The following is a 20,597-nucleotide window of genomic DNA, read 5'->3' on the forward strand; positions in this document are numbered from 1 at the left end:
CGTGTTTTTATCGCCTTAAACAGCATCAGCGCATGCCCGGGGACTCATATATGCGGGGAACCAGCGCTTCCAATACACTTTATTTTTCGCCGGAAAAACGATATTTTCCTGGGCTATAGCCTTGACATTTTTCCGATTTTTCGGGGAAAATTATTCTGCTCCCAATCGTGTTTTTATCGTCTTAAACACCTTCAGCGCATGCCCGGAGAATCATATATGCGGAGAACCAGCGCTTCCAACACACTTTATTTTTCGCCGGAAAAACGATGTTTTCCTGCGCATTGACATTTTTCCCATTTTTCGGGGAAAATTATTCTGCTCCCAATCGTGTTTTCATCGCCTTAAACAGCATCAGCGCATGCCCGGGGACTCATATATGCGGAGAACCAGCGCTTCCAATACACTTTATTTTTCGCCGGAAAAACGATATTTTCCTGGGCTATATAGCCTTGACATTTTTGCGATTTTTCGGGGAAAATTATTCTGCTCCCAATCGTGTTTTTATCGTCTTAAACACCTTCAGCGCATGCCCGGGGACTCATATATGCGGAGAACCAGCGCTTCCAATACACTTTATTTTTCGCCGGAAAAACGATATTTTCCTGGGCCTTGACATTTTTCCCATTTCTCGGGGAAAATTATTCTGCTCCCAATCGTGTTTTTATCGCCTTAAACAGCATCAGCGCATGCCCGGGGACTCATATATGCGGAGAACCAGCGCTTCCAATACACTCTATTTTTCACCGGAAAAACGATATTTTCCTGGGCAAATAGCCTTGACATTTTTCCCATTTTCGGGGAAAATTATTCTGCTTCTAATGGATTATTTATCGCCTTAAACAACATCAGTGCAAGCCCGGAGACTCGTATATGCGCAGAACCAGCGCTTCCAATACACTTTATTTTTCGCCGGAAAAACGATATTTTCCTGGGCTATATAGCCTTGACATTTTTCCCATTTTTCGGGGAAAATTATTCTGCTCCCAATCGTGTTTTTATCGCCTTAAACAGCATCAGCGCATGCCCGGGGACTCATATATGCGGAGAACCAGCGCTTCCAATACACTTCATTTTTCGCCGGAAAAACGATATTTTCCTGGGCTATAGCCTTGACATTTTTCCCATTTTTCGGGGAAAATTATTCTGCTCCCAATCGTGTTTTTATCGCCCCAAACAGCATCAGCGCATGCTAGGGGACTCATTTATGCGGAGAACCAGCGCTTCCAATACACTTTATTTTTCGCCGGAAAAACGATATTTTCCTGGGCTATAGCCTTGACATTTTTCCGATTTTACGGGAAAAATTATTCTGCTCCCAATCGTGTTTTTATCGTCTTAAACACCTTCAGGGCATGCCCGGGGAATCATATATGCGGAGAACCAGCGCTTCCAATACACTTTATTTTTCGCCGGAAAAACGATATTTTCCTGGGCTATAGCCTTGACATTTTTCCGATTTTTCGGGGAAAATTATTGTGCTCCCAATCGTGTTTTTATCGCCTTAAACAGCATCAGCGCATGCCCGGGGACTCATATATGCGGAGAACCAGCGCTTCCAATACACTTTATTTTTCGCCGGAAAAACGATATTTTCCTGGGCTATAGCCTTGACATTTTTCCCATTTTTCGGGGAAAATTATTGTGCTCCCAATCGTGTTTTTATCGTCTTAAACAGCATCAGCGCATGCTCGGAGACTCATATATGCGGAGAACCAGCGCTTCCAATACACTTTATTTTTCGCCGGAAAAATGATATTTTCCTGGGCCTTGACATTTTTCCGATTTTTCGGGGAAAATTATTCTGCTCCCAATCGTGTTTTTATCCTCTTAAACACCTTCAGCGCATGCCCGGGGACTCATATATGCGGAGAACCAGCGCTTCCAATACACTTAATTTTTCGCCGGAAAAACGATGTTTTCCTGTGCTATAGTCTTGACATTTTTCCCATTTTTCGGGGAAAATTATTCTGCTCCCAATCGTGTTTTTATCGCCTTAAACAGCATCAGCGCATGCCCGGGGACTCATATATGCGGAGAACCAGCGCTTCCAATACACTTTATTTTTCGCCGGAAAAACGATATTTTCCTGGGCTATAGCCTTGACATTTTTCCGATTTTACGGGGAAAATTATTCTGCTCCCAATCGTGTTTTTATCGTCTTAAACACCTTCAGGGCATGCCCGGGGAATCATATATGCGGAGAACCAGCGCTTCCAATACACTTTATTTTTCGCCGGAAAAACGATATTTTCCTGGGCTATAGCCTTGACATTTTTCCGATTTTTCGGGGAAAATTATTGTGCTCCCAATCGTGTTTTTATCGCCTTAAACAGCATCAGCGCATGCCCGGGGACTCATATATGCGGAGAACCAGCGCTTCCAATACACTTTATTTTTCGCCGGAAAAACGATATTTTCCTGGGCTATAGCCTTGACATTTTTCCCATTTTTCGGGGAAAATATTCTGCTCCCAATCGTGTTTTTATCGCCTTAAACAGCATCAGCGCATGCCCGGGGACTCATATATGCGGGGAACCACCGCTTCCAAAACACTTTATTTTTCGCCAGAAAAACGATATTTTCCTGGGCTATAGCCTTGACATTTTTCCGGTTTTACGGGGAAAATTATTCTGCTCCCAATCGTGTTTTTATCGTCTTAAACACCTTCAGCGCATGCCCGGGGACTCATATATGCGGAGAACCAGCGCTTCCAATACACTTTATTTTTCGCCGGAAAAACGATATTTTCCTGGGCTATAGCCTTGACATTTTTCCGATTTTTCGGGGAAAATTATTCTGCTCCCAATCGTGTTTTTATCGTCTTAAACACCTTCAGCGCATGCCCGGAGAATCATATATGCGGAGAACCAGCGCTTCCAACACACTTTATTTTTCGCCGGAAAAACGATGTTTTCCTGCGCATTGACATTTTTCCCATTTTTCGGGGAAAATTATTCTGCTCCCAATCGTGTTTTCATCGCCTTAAACAGCATCAGCGCATGCCCGGGGACTCATATATGCGGAGAACCAGCGCTTCCAATACACTTTATTTTTCGCCGGAAAAACGATATTTTCCTGGGCTATAGCCTTGACATTTTTGCGATTTTTCGGGGAAAATTATTCTGCTCCCAATCGTGTTTTTATCGTCTTAAACACCTTCAGCGCATGCCCGGGGACTCATATATGCGGAGAACCAGCGCTTCCAATACACTTTATTTTTCGCCGGAAAAACGATATTTTCCTGGGCCTTGACATTTTTCCCATTTTTCGGGGAAAATTATTCTGCTCCCAATCGTGTTTTTATCGCCTTAAACAGCATCAGCGCATGCCCGGGGACTCATATATGCGGAGAACCAGCGCTTCCAATACACTCTATTTTTCGCCGGAAAAACGATATTTTCCTGGGCAAATAGCCTTGACATTTTTCCCATTTTCGGGGAAAATTATTCTGCTTCTAATGGATTATTTATCGCCTTAAACAACATCAGTGCAAGCCCGGAGACTCGTATATGCGCAGAACCAGCGCTTCCAATACACTTTATTTTTCGCCGGAAAAACGATATTTTCCTGGGCTATAGCCTTGACATTTTTCCCATTTTTCGGGGAAAATTATTCTGCTCCCAATCGTGTTTTTATCGCCTTAAACAGCATCAGCGCATGCCCGGGGACTCATATATGCGGAGAACCAGCGCTTCCAATACACTTCATTTTTCGCCGGAAAAACGATATTTTCCTGGGCTATAGCCTTGACATTTTTCCCATTTTTCGGGGAAAATTATTCTGCTCCCAATCGTGTTTTTATCGCCTCAAACAGCATCAGCGCATGCTAGGGGACTCATTTATGCGGAGAACCAGCGCTTCCAATACACTTTATTTTTCGCCGGAAAAACGATATTTTCCTGGGCTATAGCCTTGACATTTTTCCGATTTTACGGGGAAAATTATTCTGCTCCCAATCGTGTTTTTATCGTCTTAAACACCTTCAGGGCATGCCCGGGGAATCATATATGCGGAGAACCAGCGCTTCCAATACACTTTATTTTTCGCCGGAAAAACGATATTTTCCTGGGCTATAGCCTTGACATTTTTCCCATTTTTCGGGGAAAATTATTGTGCTCCCAATCGTGTTTTTATCGTCTTAAACAGCATCAGCGCATGCTCGGAGACTCATATATGCGGAGAACCAGCGCTTCCAATACACTTTATTTTTCGCCGGAAAAATGATATTTTCCTGGGCCTTGACATTTTTCCGATTTTTCGGGGAAAATTATTCTGCTCCCAATCGTGTTTTTATCCTCTTAAACACCTTCAGCGCATGCCCGGGGACTCATATATGCGGAGAACCAGCGCTTCCAATACACTTAATTTTTCGCCGGAAAAACGATATTTTCCTGTGCTATAGTCTTGACATTTTTCCCATTTTTCGGGGAAAATTATTCTGCTCCCAATCGTGTTTTTATCGCCTTAAACAGCATCAGCGCATGCCCGGGGACTCATATATGCGGAGAACCAGCGCTTCCAATACACTTTATTTTTCGCCGGAAAAACGATATTTTCCTGGGCTATAGCCTTGACATTTTTCCGATTTTACGGGGAAAATTATTCTGCTCCCAATCGTGTTTTTATCGTCTTAAACACCTTCAGGGCATGCCCGGGGAATCATATATGCGGAGAACCAGCGCTTCCAATACACTTTATTTTTCGCCGGAAAAACGATATTTTCCTGGGCTATAGCCTTGACATTTTTCCGATTTTTCGGGGAAAATTATTGTGCTCCCAATCGTGTTTTTATCGCCTTAAACAGCATCAGCGCATGCCCGGGGACTCATATATGCGGAGAACCAGCGCTTCCAATACACTTTATTTTTCGCCGGAAAAACGATATTTTCCTGGGCTATAGCCTTGACATTTTTCCCATTTTTCGGGGAAAATATTCTGCTCCCAATCGTGTTTTTATCGCCTTAAACAGCATCAGCGCATGCCCGGGGACTCATATATGCGGGGAACCAGCGCTTCCAATACACTTTATTTTTCGCCGGAAAAACGATATTTTCCTGGGCTATAGCCTTGACATTTTTCCGATTTTTCGGGGAAAATTATTCTGCTCCCAATCGTGTTTTTATCGTCTTAAACACCTTCAGCGCATGCCCGGGGACTCATATATGCCGAGAACCACCGCTTCCAAAACACTTTATTTTTCGCCAGAAAAACGATATTTTCCTGGGCTATAGCCTTGACATTTTTCCGGTTTTACGGGGAAAATTATTCTGCTCCCAATCGTGTTTTTATCGTCTTAAACACCTTCAGCGCATGCCCGGGGACTCATATATGCGGAGAACCAGCGCTTCCAATACACTTTATTTTTCGCCGGAAAAACGATATTTTCCTGGGCTATAGCCTTGACATTTTTCCGATTTTTCGGGGAAAATTATTCTGCTCCCAATCGTGTTTTTATCGTCTTAAACACCTTCAGCGCATGCCCGGAGAATCATATATGCGGAGAACCAGCGCTTCCAACACACTTTATTTTTCGCCGGAAAAACGATGTTTTCCTGGGCATTGACATTTTTCCCATTTTTCGGGGAAAATTATTCTGCTCCCAATCGTGTTTTCATCGCCTTAAACAGCATCAGCGCATGCCCGGGGACTCATATATGCGGAGAACCAGCGCTTCCAATACACTTTATTTTTCGCCGGAAAAACGATATTTTCCTGGGCTATAGCCTTGACATTTTTGCGATTTTTCGGGGAAAATTATTCTGCTCCCAATCGTGTTTTTATCGTCTTAAACACCTTCAGCGCATGCCCGGGGACTCATATATGCGGAGAACCAGCGCTTCCAATACACTTTATTTTTCGCCGGAAAAACGATATTTTCCTGGGCCTTGACATTTTTCCCATTTTTCGGGGAAAATTATTCTGCTCCCAATCGTGTTTTTATCGCCTTAAACAGCATCAGCGCATGCCCGGGGACTCATATATGCGGAGAACCAGCGCTTCCAATACACTCTATTTTTCACCGGAAAAACGATATTTTCCTGGGCAAATAGCCTTGACATTTTTCCCATTTTCGGGGAAAATTATTCTGCTTCTAATGGATTATTTATCGCCTTAAACAACATCAGTGCAAGCCCGGAGACTCGTATATGCGCAGAACCAGCGCTTCCAATACACTTTATTTTTCGCCGGAAAAACGATATTTTCCTGGGCTATAGCCTTGACATTTTTCCCATTTTTCGGGGAAAATTATTCTGCTCCCAATCGTGTTTTTATCGCCTTAAACAGCATCAGCGCATGCCCGGGGACTCATATATGCGGAGAACCAGCGCTTCCAATACACTTCATTTTTCGCCGGAAAAACGATATTTTCCTGGGCTATAGCCTTGACATTTTTCCCATTTTTCGGGGAAAATTATTCTGCTCCCAATCGTGTTTTTATCGCCTCAAACAGCATCAGCGCATGCTAGGGGACTCATTTATGCGGAGAACCAGCGCTTCCAATACACTTTATTTTTCGTCGGAAAAACGATATTTTCCTGGGCTATAACCTTGAGATTTTTCCGATTTCTCGGGAAAAATTATTCTGCCCCCAATCGTGTTTTTATCGTCTTAAACACCTTTAGCGCATGCCCGGAGACTCATATATGCGGGGAACCAGCGCTTCCAATACACTTTATTTTTCGCCGGAAAAATGATATTTTCCTGGGCCTTGACATTTTTCCGATTTTGCGGGGAAAATTATTCTGCTCCCAATCGTGTTTTTATCGTCTTAAACACCTTCAGCGCATGCCCGGGGACTCATATATGCGGAGAACCAGCGCTTCCAATACACTTAATTTTTCGCCGGAAAAACGATAGTTTCCTGGGCTATAGCCTTGACATTTTTTTATTTTTCGGGGAAAATTATTCTGCTCCCAATCGTGTTTTTATCGCCTTAAACAGCATCAGCGCATGCCCGGGGACTCATATATGCGGAGAACCAGCGCTTCCAATACACTTAATTTTTCGCCGGAAAAACGATATTTTCCTGGGCTATATAGCCTTGACATTTTTCCCATTTTTCGGGGAAAATATTCTGCTCCCAATCGTGTTTTTATCGCCTTAAACAGCATCAGTGCATGCCCGGGGACTCATATATGCGGAGAACCAGCGCTTCCAATACACTTTATTTTTCGCCGGAAAAACGATATTTTCCTGGGCTATAAGCCTTGACATTTTTCCCATTTTTCGGGGAAAATTATTCTGCTCCCAATCGTGTTTTTATCGCCTTAAACAGCATCAACGCATGCCCGGGGACTCATATATGCGGAGAACCAGCGCTTCCAATACACTTTATTTTTCGCCGGAAAAACGATATTTTCCTGGGCTATAGCCTTGACATTTTTCCGATTTTTCGGGGAAAATTATTCTGCTCCCAATCGTGTTTTTATCGTCTTAAACACCTTCAGCGCATGCCCGGAGAATCATATATGCGGAGAACCAGCGCTTCCAACACACTTTATTTTTCGCCGGAAAAACGATGTTTTCCTGGGCATTGACATTTTTCCCATTTTTCGGGGAAAATTATTCTGCTCCCAATCGTGTTTTCATCGCCTTAAACAGCATCAGCGCATGCCCGGGGACTCATATATGCGGAGAACCAGCGCTTCCAATACACTTTATTTTTCGCCGGAAAAACGATATTTTCCTGGGCTATAGCCTTGACATTTTTGCGATTTTTCGGGGAAAATTATTCTGCTCCCAATCGTGTTTTTATCGTCTTAAACACCTTCAGCGCATGCCCGGGGACTCATATATGCGGAGAACCAGCGCTTCCAATACACTTTATTTTTCGCCGGAAAAACGATATTTTCCTGGGCCTTGACATTTTTCCCATTTTTCGGGGAAAATTATTCTGCTCCCAATCGTGTTTTTATCGCCTTAAACAGCATCAGCGCATGCCCGGGGACTCATATATGCGGAGAACCAGCGCTTCCAATACACTCTATTTTTCACCGGAAAAACGATATTTTCCTGGGCAAATAGCCTTGACATTTTTCCCATTTTCGGGGAAAATTATTCTGCTTCTAATGGATTATTTATCGCCTTAAACAACATCAGTGCAAGCCCGGAGACTCGTATATGCGCAGAACCAGCGCTTCCAATACACTTTATTTTTCGCCGGAAAAACGATATTTTCCTGGGCTATAGCCTTGACATTTTTCCCATTTTTCGGGGAAAATTATTCTGCTCCCAATCGTGTTTTTATCGCCTTAAACAGCATCAGCGCATGCCCGGGGACTCATATATGCGGAGAACCAGCGCTTCCAATACACTTCATTTTTCGCCGGAAAAACGATATTTTCCTGGGCTATAGCCTTGACATTTTTCCCATTTTTCGGGGAAAATTATTCTGCTCCCAATCGTGTTTTTATCGCCTCAAACAGCATCAGCGCATGCTAGGGGACTCATTTATGCGGAGAACCAGCGCTTCCAATACACTTTATTTTTCGTCGGAAAAACGATATTTTCCTGGGCTATAACCTTGAGATTTTTCCGATTTCTCGGGAAAAATTATTCTGCCCCCAATCGTGTTTTTATCGTCTTAAACACCTTTAGCGCATGCCCGGAGACTCATATATGCGGGGAACCAGCGCTTCCAATACACTTTATTTTTCGCCGGAAAAATGATATTTTCCTGGGCCTTGACATTTTTCCGATTTTGCGGGGAAAATTATTCTGCTCCCAATCGTGTTTTTATCGTCTTAAACACCTTCAGCGCATGCCCGGGGACTCATATATGCGGAGAACCAGCGCTTCCAATACACTTAATTTTTCGCCGGAAAAACGATAGTTTCCTGGGCTATAGCCTTGACATTTTTTTATTTTTCGGGGAAAATTATTCTGCTCCCAATCGTGTTTTTATCGCCTTAAACAGCATCAGCGCATGCCCGGGGACTCATATATGCGGAGAACCAGCGCTTCCAATACACTTAATTTTTCGCCGGAAAAACGATATTTTCCTGGGCTATATAGCCTTGACATTTTTCCCATTTTTCGGGGAAAATATTCTGCTCCCAATCGTGTTTTTATCGCCTTAAACAGCATCAGTGCATGCCCGGGGACTCATATATGCGGAGAACCAGCGCTTCCAATACACTTTATTTTTCGCCGGAAAAACGATATTTTCCTGGGCTATAAGCCTTGACATTTTTCCCATTTTTCGGGGAAAATTATTCTGCTCCCAATCGTGTTTTTATCGCCTTAAACAGCATCAACGCATGCCCGGGGACTCATATATGCGGAGAACCAGCGCTTCCAATACACTTTATTTTTCGCCGGAAAAATGATATTTTCCTGGGCCTTGACATTTTTCCGATTTTTCGGGGAAAATTATTCTGCTCCCAATCGTGTTTTTATCCTCTTAAACACCTTCAGCGCATGCCCGGGGACTCATATATGCGGAGAACCAGCGCTTCCAATACACTTAATTTTTCGCCGGAAAAACGATATTTTCCTGTGCTATAGCCTTGACATTTTTCCCATTTTTCGGGGAAAATTATTCTGCTCCCAATCGTGTTTTTATCGCCTTAAACAGCATCAGCGCATGCCCGGGGACTCATATATGCGGAGAACCAGCGCTTCCAATACACTTTATTTTTCGCCGGAAAAACGATATTTTCCTGGGCTATAAACCTTGACATTTTTGCGATTTTTCGGGGAAAATTATTCTGCTCCCAATCGTGTTTTTATCGTCTTAAACACCTTCAGCGCATGCCCGGGGACTCATATATGCGGAGAACCAGCGCTTCCAATACACTTTATTTTTCGCCGGAAAAACGATATTTTCCTGGGCCTTGACATTTTTCCCATTTTTCGGGGAAAATTATTCTGCTCCCAATCGTGTTTTTATCGCCTTAAACAGCATCAGCGCATGCCCGGGGACTCATATATGCGGAGAACCAGCGCTTCCAATACACTCTATTTTTCACCGGAAAAACGATATTTTCCTGGGCAATAGCCTTGACATTTTTCCCATTTTCGGGGAAAATTCTTCTGCTTCTAATGGATTATTTATCGCCTTAAACAACATCAGTGCATGCCCGGGGACTCATATATGCGGAGAACCAGCGCTTCCAATACACTTTATTTTTCGCCGGAAAAACGATATTTTCCTGGGCTGTAGCCTTGACATTTTTCCCATTTTTCGGGGGAAAATTATTCTGCTCCCAATCGTGTTTTTATCGCCTCAAACAGCATCAGCGCATGCTCGGGGACTCATTTATGCGGAGAACCAGCGCTTCCAATACACTTTATTTTTCGTCGGAAAAACGATATTTTCTGGGCTATAGCCTTGAGATTTTTCCGATTTCTCGGGAAAAATTGTTCTGCTCCCAATCGTGTTTTTATCGTCTTAAACACCTTTAGCGCATGCCCGGAGACTCATATATGCGGGGAACCAGCGCTTCCAATACACTTTATTTTTCGCCGGAAAAACGATATTTTCCTGGGCTATAGCCTTGACATTTTTCCCATTTTTCGGGGAAAATTATTCTGCTCCCAATCGTGTTTTTATCGCCTTAAACAGCATCAACGCATGCCCGGGGACTCATATGTGCGGAGAACCAGCGCTTCCAATACACTTTATATTTCGCCGGAAAAACGATATTTTCCTGGGCTATAGCCTTGACATTTTTCCGATTTTACGGGGAAAATTATTCTGCTCCCAATCGTGTTTTTATCGTCTTAAACACCTTCAGGGCATGCCCGGGGACTCATATATGCGGAGAACCAGCGCTTCCAATACACTTTATTTTTCGCCGGAAAAACGATATTTTCCTGGGCTATAGCCTTGACATTTTTCCGATTTTTCGGGGAAAATTATTGTGCTCCCAATCGTGTTTTTATCGCCTTAAACAGCATCAGCGCATGCCCGGGGACTCATATATGCGGAGAACCAGCGCTTCCAATACACTTTATTTTTCGCCGGAAAAACGATATTTTCCTGGGCTATAGCCTTGACATTTTTCCCATTTTTCGGGGAAAATATTCTGCTCCCAATCGTGTTTTTATCGCCTTAAACAGCATCAGCGCATGCCCGGGGACTCATATATGCGGGGAACCAGCGCTTCCAATACACTTTATTTTTCGCCGGAAAAACGATATTTTCCTGGGCTATAGCCTTGACATTTTTCCGATTTTTCGGGGAAAATTATTCTGCTCCCAATCGTGTTTTTATCGTCTTAAACACCTTCAGCGCATACCCGGGGACTCATATATGCGGAGAACCACCGCTTCCAATACACTTTATTTTTCGCCAGAAAAACGATATTTTCCTGGGCCTTGACATTTTTCCGATTTTACGGGGAAAATTATTCTGCTCCCAATCGTGTTTTTATCGTCTTAAACACCTTCAGCGCATGCCCGGGGAATCATATATGCGGAGAACCAGCGCTTCCAATACACTTTATTTTTCGCCGGAAAAACGATATTTTCCTGGGCTATAGCCTTGACATTTTTCCGATTTTTCGGGGAAAATTATTGTGCTCCCAATCGTGTTTTTATCGCCTTAAACAGCATCAGCGCATGCCCGGGGACTCATATATGCGGAGAACCAGCGCTTCCAAGACACTTTATTTCTCGCCGGAAAAACGATATTATCCTGGGCTATAGCCTTGACATTTTGCCGATTTCTCGGGAAAAATTATTCTGCTCCCAATCGTGTTTTTATCGTCTTAAACACCTTTAGCGCATGCCCGGAGACTCATATATGCGGGGAACCAGCGCTTCCAATACACTTTATTTTTCGCCGGAAAAACGATATTTTCCTGGGCTATAGCCTTGACATTTTTCCGATTTTTCGGGGAAAATTCTTCTGCTCCCAATCGTGTTTTTATCGTCTTAAACAGCATCAACGCATGCCCGGGGACTCATATATGCGGAGAACCAGCGCTTCCAATACACTTTATATTTCGCCGGAAAAACGATATTTTCCTAGGCTATATAGCCTTGACATTTTTCCGATTTTACGGGGAAAATTATTCTGCTCCCAATCGTGTTTTTATCGTCTTAAACACCTTCAGGGCATGCCCGGGGAATCATATATGCGGAGAACCAGCGCTTCCAATACACTTTATTTTTCGCGGAAAAACGATATTTTCCTGGGCTATAGCCTTGATATTTTTCCGATTTTTCGGGGAAAATTATTGTGCTTCCAATCGTGTTTTTATCGCCTTAAACAGCATCAGCGCATGCCCGGGGTCTCATATATGCGGAGAACCAGTGCTTCCAATAGACTTTATTTTTCGCCGGAAAAACGATATTTTCCTGGGCTATAGCCTTGACATTTTTCCCATTTTTCGGGGAAAATATTCTGCTCCCAATCGTGTTTTTATCGCCTTAAACAGCATCAGCGCATGCCCGGGGACTCATATATGCGGGGAACCAGCGCTTCCAATACACTTTATTTTTCGCCGGAAAAACGATATTTTCCTGGGCTATAGCCTTGACATTTTTCCGATTTTTCGGGGAAAATTATTCTGCTCCCAATCGTGTTTTTATCGTCTTAAACACCTTCAGCGCATGCCCGGGGAATCATATATGCGGAGAACCAGCGCTTCCAACACACTTTATTTTTCGCCGGAAAAACGATGTTTTCTGGGCATTGACATTTTTCCCATTTTTCGGGGAAAATTATTATGCTCCCAATCGTGTTTTTATCGCCTTAAACAGCATCAGCGCATGCCCGGGGACTCATATATGCGGAGAACCAGCGCTTCCAATACACTTTATTTTTCGCCGGAAAAACGATATTTTCCTGGGCTATAGCCTTGACATTTTTCCGATTTTTCGGGGAAAATTATTGTGCTCCCAATCGTGTTTTTATCGCCTTAAACAGCATCAGCGCATGCCCAGGGACTCATATATGCGGAGAACCAGCGCTTCCAATACACTTTATTTCTCGCCGGAAAAACGATATTTTCCTGGGCTATAGCCTTGACATTTTTCCGATTTCTCGGGAAAAATTATTCTGCTCCCAATCGTGTTTTTATCGTCTTAAACACCTTTAGCGCATGCCCGGAGACTCATATATGCGGGGAACCAGCGCTTCCAATACACTTTATTTTTCGCCGGAAAAACGATATTTTCCTGGGCTATAGCCTTGACATTTTTCCGATTTTTCGGGGAAAATTCTTCTGCTCCCAATCGTGTTTTTATCGTCTTAAACAGCATCAACGCATGCCCGGGGACTCATATATGCGGAGAACCAGCGCTTCCAATACACTTTATATTTCGCCGGAAAAACGATATTTTCCTAGGCTATAGCCTTGACATTTTTCCGATTTTACGGGGAAAATTATTCTGCTCCCAATCGTGTTTTTATCGTCTTAAACACCTTCAGGGCATGCCCGGGGAATCATATATGCGGAGAACCAGCGCTTCCAATACACTTTATTTTTCGCGGAAAAACGATATTTTCCTGGGCTATAGCCTTGACATTTTTCCGATTTTTCGGGGAAAATTATTGTGCTTCCAATCGTGTTTTTATCGCCTTAAACAGCATCAGCGCATGCCCGGGGACTCATATATGCGGAGAACCAGCGCTTCCAATACACTTTATTTTTCGCCGGAAAAACGATATTTTCCTGGGCTATAGCCTTGACATTTTTCCCATTTTTCGGGGAAAATATTCTGCTCCCAATCGTGTTTTTATCGCCTTAAACAGCATCAGCGCATGCCCGGGGACTCATATATGCGGGGAACCAGCGCTTCCAATACACTTTATTTTTCGCCGGAAAAACGATATTTTCCTGGGCTATAGCCTTGACATTTTTGCGATTTTTCGGGGAAAATTATTCTGCTCCCAATCGTGTTTTTATCGTCTTAAACACCTTCAGCGCATGCCCGGGGACTAATATATGCGGAGAACCACCGCTTCCAAAACACTTTATTTTTCGCCAGAAAAACGATATTTTCCTGGGCTATAGCCTTGACATTTTTCCGATTTTACGGGGAAAATTATTCTTCTCCCAATCGTGTTTTTATCGTCTTAAACACCTTCAGGGCATGCCCGGGGAATCATATATGCGGAGAACCAGCGCTTCCAATACACTTTATTTTTCGCGGAAAAACGATATTTTCCTGGGCTATATAGCCTTGACATTTTTCCGATTTTTCGGGGAAAATTATTGTGCTTCCAATCGTGTTTTTATCGCCTTAAACAGCATCAGCGCATGCCCGGGGTCTCATATATGCGGAGAACCAGCGCTTCCAATACACTTTATTTTTCGCCGGAAAAACGATATTTTCCTGGGCTATAGCCTTGACATTTTTCCCATTTTTCGGGGAAAATATTCTGCTCCCAATCGTGTTTTTATCGCCTTAAACAGCATCAGCGCATGCCCGGGGACTCATATATGCGGGGAACCAGCGCTTCCAATACACTTTATTTTTCGCCGGAAAAACGATATTTTCCTGGGCTATAGCCTTGACATTTTTCCGATTTTTCGGGGAAAATTATTCTGCTCCCAATCGTGTTTTTATCGTCTTAAACACCTTCAGCGCATGCCCGGGGACTAATATATGCGGAGAACCACCGCTTCCAAAACACTTTATTTTTCGCCAGAAAAACGATATTTTCCTGGGCTATAGCCTTGACATTTTTCCGATTTTACGGGGAAAATTATTCTGCTCCCAATCGTGTTTTTATCGTCTTAAACACCTTCAGCGCATGCCCGGGGACTCATATATGCGGAGAACCAGCGCTTCCAATACACTTTATTTTTCGCCGGAAAAACGATATTTTCCTGGGCTATAGCCTTGAAATTTTTCCGATTTTTCGGGGGAAATTATTCTGCTCCCAATCGTGTTTTTATCGTCTTAAACACCTTCAGCGCATGCCCGGGGAATCATCTATGCGGAGAACCAGCGCTTCCAACACACTTTATTTTTCGCCGGAAAAACGATGTTTTCTGGGCATTGACATTTTTCCCATTTTTCGGGGAAAATTATTATGCTCCCAATCGTGTTTTTATCGCCTTAAACAGCATCAGCGCATGCCCGGGGACTCATATATGCGGAGAACCAGCGCTTCCAATACACTTTATTTTTCGCCGGAAAAACGATATTTTCCTGGGCTATAGCCTTGACATTTTTGCGATTTTTCGGGGAAAATTATTCTGCTCCCAATCGTGTTTTTATCGTCTTAAACACCTTCAGCGCATGCCCGGGGACTCATATATGCGGAGAACCAGCGCTTCCAATACACTTTATTTTTCGCCGGAAAAACGATATTTTCCTGGGCCTTGACATTTTTCCCATTTTTCGGGGAAAATTATTCTGCTCCCAATCGTGTTTTTATCGCCTTAAACAGCATCAGCGCATGCCCGGGGACTCATATATGCGGAGAACCAGCGCTTCCAATACACTCTATTTTTCACCGGAAAAACGATATTTTCCTGGGCAATAAGCCTTGACATTTTTCCCATTTTCGGGGAAAATTATTCTGCTTCTAATGGATTATTTATCGCCTTAAACAACATCAGTGCAAGCCCGGAGACTCATATATACGCAGAACCAGCGCTTCCAATACACTTTATTTTTCGCCGGAAAAACGATATTTTCCTGGGCTATAGCCTTGACATTTTTCCCATTTTTCGGGGAAAATTATTCTGCTCCCAATCGTGTTTTTATCGCCTTAAACAGCATCAGCGCATGCCCGGGGACTCATATATGCGGAGAACCAGCGCTTCCAATACACTTTATTTTTCGCCGGAAAAACGATATTTTCCTGGGCTATAGCTTCGACATTTTTCCCATTTTTCGGGGAAAATTATTCTGCTCCCAATCGTGTTTTTATCGCCTCAAACAGCATCAGCGCATGCTCGGGGACTCATTTATGCGGAGAACCAGCGCTTGCAATACACTTTATTTTTCGTCGGAAAAACGATATTTTCCTGGGCTATAGCCTTGAGATTTTTCCGATTTCTCGGGAAAAATTATTCTGCTCCCAATCGTGTTTTTATCGTCTTAAACACCTTTAGCGCATGCCCGGAGACTCATATATGCGGGGAACCAGCGCTTCCAATACACTTTATTTTTCGCCGGAAAAACGATATTTTCCTGGGCTATAGCCTTGACATTTTTCCCATTTCTCGGGGAAAATTATTCTCCTCCCAATCGTGTTTTTATCGCCTTAAACAGCATCAACGCATGCCCGGGGACTCATATATGCGGAGAACCAGCGCTTCCAATACACTTTATATTTCGCCGGAAAAACGATATTTTCCTGGGCTATAGCCTTGACATTTTTCCGATTTTACGGGGAAAATTATTCTGCTCCCAATCGTGTTTTTATCGTCTTAAACACCTTCAGGGCATGCCCGGGGACTCATATATGCGGAGAACCAGCGCTTCCAATACACTTTATTTTTCGCCGGAAAAACGATATTTTCCTGGGCTATAGCCTTGACATTTTTCCGATTTTTCGGGGAAAATTATAGTGCTCCCAATCGTGTTTTTATCGCCTTAAACAGCATCAGCGCATGCCCGGGGACTCATATATGCGGAGAACCAGCGCTTCCAATACACTTTATTTCTCGCCGGAAAAACGATATTTTCCTGGGCTATAGCCTTGACATTTTTCCGATTTTTCGGGGAAAATTATTGTGCTCCCAATCGTGTTTTTATCGCCTTAAACAGCATCAGCGCATGCCCGGGGACTCATATATGCGGAGAACCAGCGCTTCCAATACACTTTATTTTTCGCCGGAAAAACGATATTTTCCTGGGCTATAGCCTTGACATTTTTCCCATTTTTCGGGGAAAATATTCTGCTCCCAATCGTGTTTTTATCGCCTTAAACAGCATCAGCGCATGCCCGGGGCTCATATATGCGGGGAACCAGCGCTTCCAATACACTTTATTTTTCGCCGGAAAAACGATATTTTCCTGGTCTATAGCCTTGACATTTTTCCGATTTTTCGGGGAAAATTATTCTGCTCCCAATCGTGTTTTTATCGTCTTAAACACCTTCAGCGCATGCCCGGGGAATCATATATGCGGAGAACCAGCGCTTCCAACACACTTTATTTTTCGCCGGAAAAACGATGTTTTCCTGGGCATTGACATTTTTCCCATTTTTCGGGGAAAATTATTATGCTCCCAATCGTGTTTTTATCGCCTTAAACAGCATCAGCGCATGCCCGGGGACTCATATATGCGGAGAACCAGCGCTTCCAATACACTTTATTTTTCGCCGGAAAAACGATATTTTCCTGGGCTATAGCCTTGACATTTTTGCGATTTTTCGGGGAAAATTATTCTGCTCGCAATCGTGTTTTTATCGTCTTAAACACCTTCAGCGCATGCCCGGGGACTCATATATGCGGAGAACCAGCGCTTCCAATACACTTTATTTTTCGCCGGAAAAACGATATTTTCCTGGGCTATAGCCTTGACATTTTTCCCATTTTTCGGGGAAAATTATTGTGCTCCCAATCGTGTTTTTATCGCCTCAAACAGCATCAGCGCATGCTCGGGGACTCATTTATGCGGAGAACCAGCGCTTCCAATACACTTTATTTTTCGTCGGAAAAACGATATTTTCCTGGGCTATAGCCTTGAGATTTTTCCGATTTCTCGGGAAAAATTATTCTGCTCCCAATCGTGTTTTTATCGTCTTAAACACCTTTAGCGCATGCCCGGAGACTCATATATGCGGGGAACCAGCGCTTCCAATACACTTTATTTTTCGCCGGAAAAACGATATTTTCCTGGGCTATAGCCTTGACATTTTTCCCATTTTTCGGGGAAAATTATTCTGCTCCCAATCGTGTTTTTATCGCCTTAAACAGCATCAACGCATGCCCGGGGACTCATATATGCGGAGAACCAGCGCTTCCAATACACTTTATATTTCGCCGGAAAAACGATATTTTCCTGGGCTATAGCCTTGACATTTTTCCGATTTTACGGGGAAAATTATTCTGCTCCCAATCGTGTTTTTATCGTCTTAAACACCTTCAGGGCATGCCCGGGGACTCATATATGCGGAGAACCAGCGCTTCCAATACACTTTATTTTTCGCCGGAAAAACGATATTTTCCTGGGCTATAGCCTTGACATTTTGCCGATTTCTCGGGAAAAATTATTCTGCTCCCAATCGTGTTTTTATCGTCTTAAACACCTTTAGCGCATGCCCGGAGACTCATATATGCGGGGAACCAGCGCTTCCAATACACTTAATTTTTCGCCGGAAAAACGATATTTTCCTGGGCTATAGCCTTGACATTTTTCCGATTTTTCGGGGAAAATTCTTCTGCTCCCAATCGTGTTTTTATCGTCTTAAACAGCATCAACGCATGCCCGGGGACTCATATATGCGGAGAACCAGCGCTTCCAATACACTTTATATTTCGCCGGAAAAACGATATTTTCCTAGGCTATATAGCCTTGACATTTTTCCGATTTTACGGGGAAAATTATTCTGCTCCCAATCGTGTTTTTATCGTCTTAAACACCTTCAGGGCATGCCCGGGGAATCATATATGCGGAGAACCAGCGCTTCCAATACACTTTATTTTTCGCGGAAAAACGATATTTTCCTGGGCTATAGCCTTGACATTTTTCCGATTTTTCGGGGAAAATTATTGTGCTTCCAATCGTGTTTTTATCGCCTTAAACAGCATCAGCGCATGCCCGGGGTCTCATATATGCGGAGAACCAGCGCTTCCAATACACTTTATTTTTCGCCGGAAAAACGATATTTTCCTGGGCTATAGCCTTGACATTTTTTTATTTTTCGGGGAAAATTATTCCGCTCCCAATCGTGTTTTTATCGCCTTAAACAGCATCAGCGCATGCCCGGGGACTCATATATGCGGAGAACCAGCGCTTCCAATACACCTAATTTTTCGCCGGAAAAACGATATTTTCCTGGGCTATAGCCTCGACATTTTTCCCATTTTTCGGGGAAAATATTCTGCTCCCAATCGTGTTTTTATCGCCTTAAACAGCATCAGCGCATGCCCGGGGACTCATATATGCGGGGAACCAGCGCTTCCAATACACTTTATTTTTCGCCGGAAAAACGATATTTTCCTGGGCTATAAGCCTTGACATTTTCCCGATTTTTCGGGGAAAATTATTCTGCTCCCGATCGTGTTTTTATCGCCTTAAACAGCATCAGCGCATGCCCGGGAACTCATATATGCGGGGAACCAGCACTTCCAATAGACTTTATTTTTCGCCAGAAAAACGATATTTTCCTGGCCTATAGCCTTGACATTTTTCCGATTTTACGGGGAAAATTATTCTGCTCCCAATCGTGTTTTTATCGTCTCAAACACCTTCAGGGCATGCCCGGGGAATCATATATGCGGAGAACCAGCGCTTCCAATACACTTTATTTTTCGCCAGAAAAACGATATTTTCCTGGGCTATAGCCTTGACATTTTTCCGATTTTTCGGGGAAAATTATTGTGCTCCCAATCGTGTTTTTATCGCCTTAAACCGCATCAGCGCATGCCCCGGGACTCATATATGCGGAGAACCAGCGCTTCCAATACACTTTATTTTTCGCCGGAAAAACGATATTTTCCTGGGCTATAGCCTTGACATTTTTCCCATTTTTCGGGGAAAATATTCTGCTCCCAATCGTGTTTTTATCGCCTTAAACAGCATCAGCGCATGCCCGGGGACTCATATATGCGGGGAACCAGCGCTTCCAATACACTTTATTTTTCGCCGGAAAAACGATATTTTCCTGGGCTATAGCCATGACATTTTTCCGATTTTTCGGGGAAAATTATTCTGCTCCCAATCGTGTTTTTATCGTCTTAAACACCTTCAGCGCATGCCCGGGGACTAATATATGCGGAGAACCACCGCTTCCAAAACACTTTATTTTTCGCCAGAAAAACGATATTTTCCTGGGCTATAGCCTTGACATTTTTCCGATTTTACGGGGAAAATTATTCTGCTCCCAATCGTGTTTTTATCGTCTTAAACACCTTTAGCGCATGCCCGGAGACTCATATATGCGGGGAACCAGCGCTTCCAATACACTTTATTTTTCGCCGGAAAAACGATATTTTCCTGGGCTATAGCCTTGACATTTTTCCCATTTTTCGGGGAAAATTATTCTGCTCCCAATCGTGTTTTTATCGCCTTAAACAGCATCAGCGCATGCCCGGGGACTCATATATGCGGAGAACCAGCGCTTCCAATACACTTTATTTTTCGCCGGAAAAACGATATTTTCCTGGGCTATAGCCTTGACATTTTTCCCATTTTTCGGGGAAAATTATTTCTCTCCCAATCGTGTTTTTATCGCCTCAAACAGCATCAGCGCATGCTCGGAGACTCATATATGCGGAGAACCAGCGCTTCCAATACACTTTATTTTTCGCCGGAAAAATGATATTTTCCTGGGCCTTGACATTTTTCCGATTTTTCGGGGAAAATTATTCTGCTCCCAATCGTGTTTTTATCGTCTTAAACACCTTCAGCGCATGCCCGGGGACTCATATATGCGGAGAACCAGCGCTTCCAATACACTTAATTTTTCGCCGGAAAAACGATATTTTCCTGGGCTATAGCCTTGACATTTTTCCCAT

The sequence above is a fragment of the Dermacentor variabilis genome, chromosome 9 (genome assembly GCF_050947875.1).
Source record: "Dermacentor variabilis isolate Ectoservices chromosome 9, ASM5094787v1, whole genome shotgun sequence".
NCBI lineage: Eukaryota > Metazoa > Arthropoda > Arachnida > Ixodida > Ixodidae > Dermacentor > Dermacentor variabilis.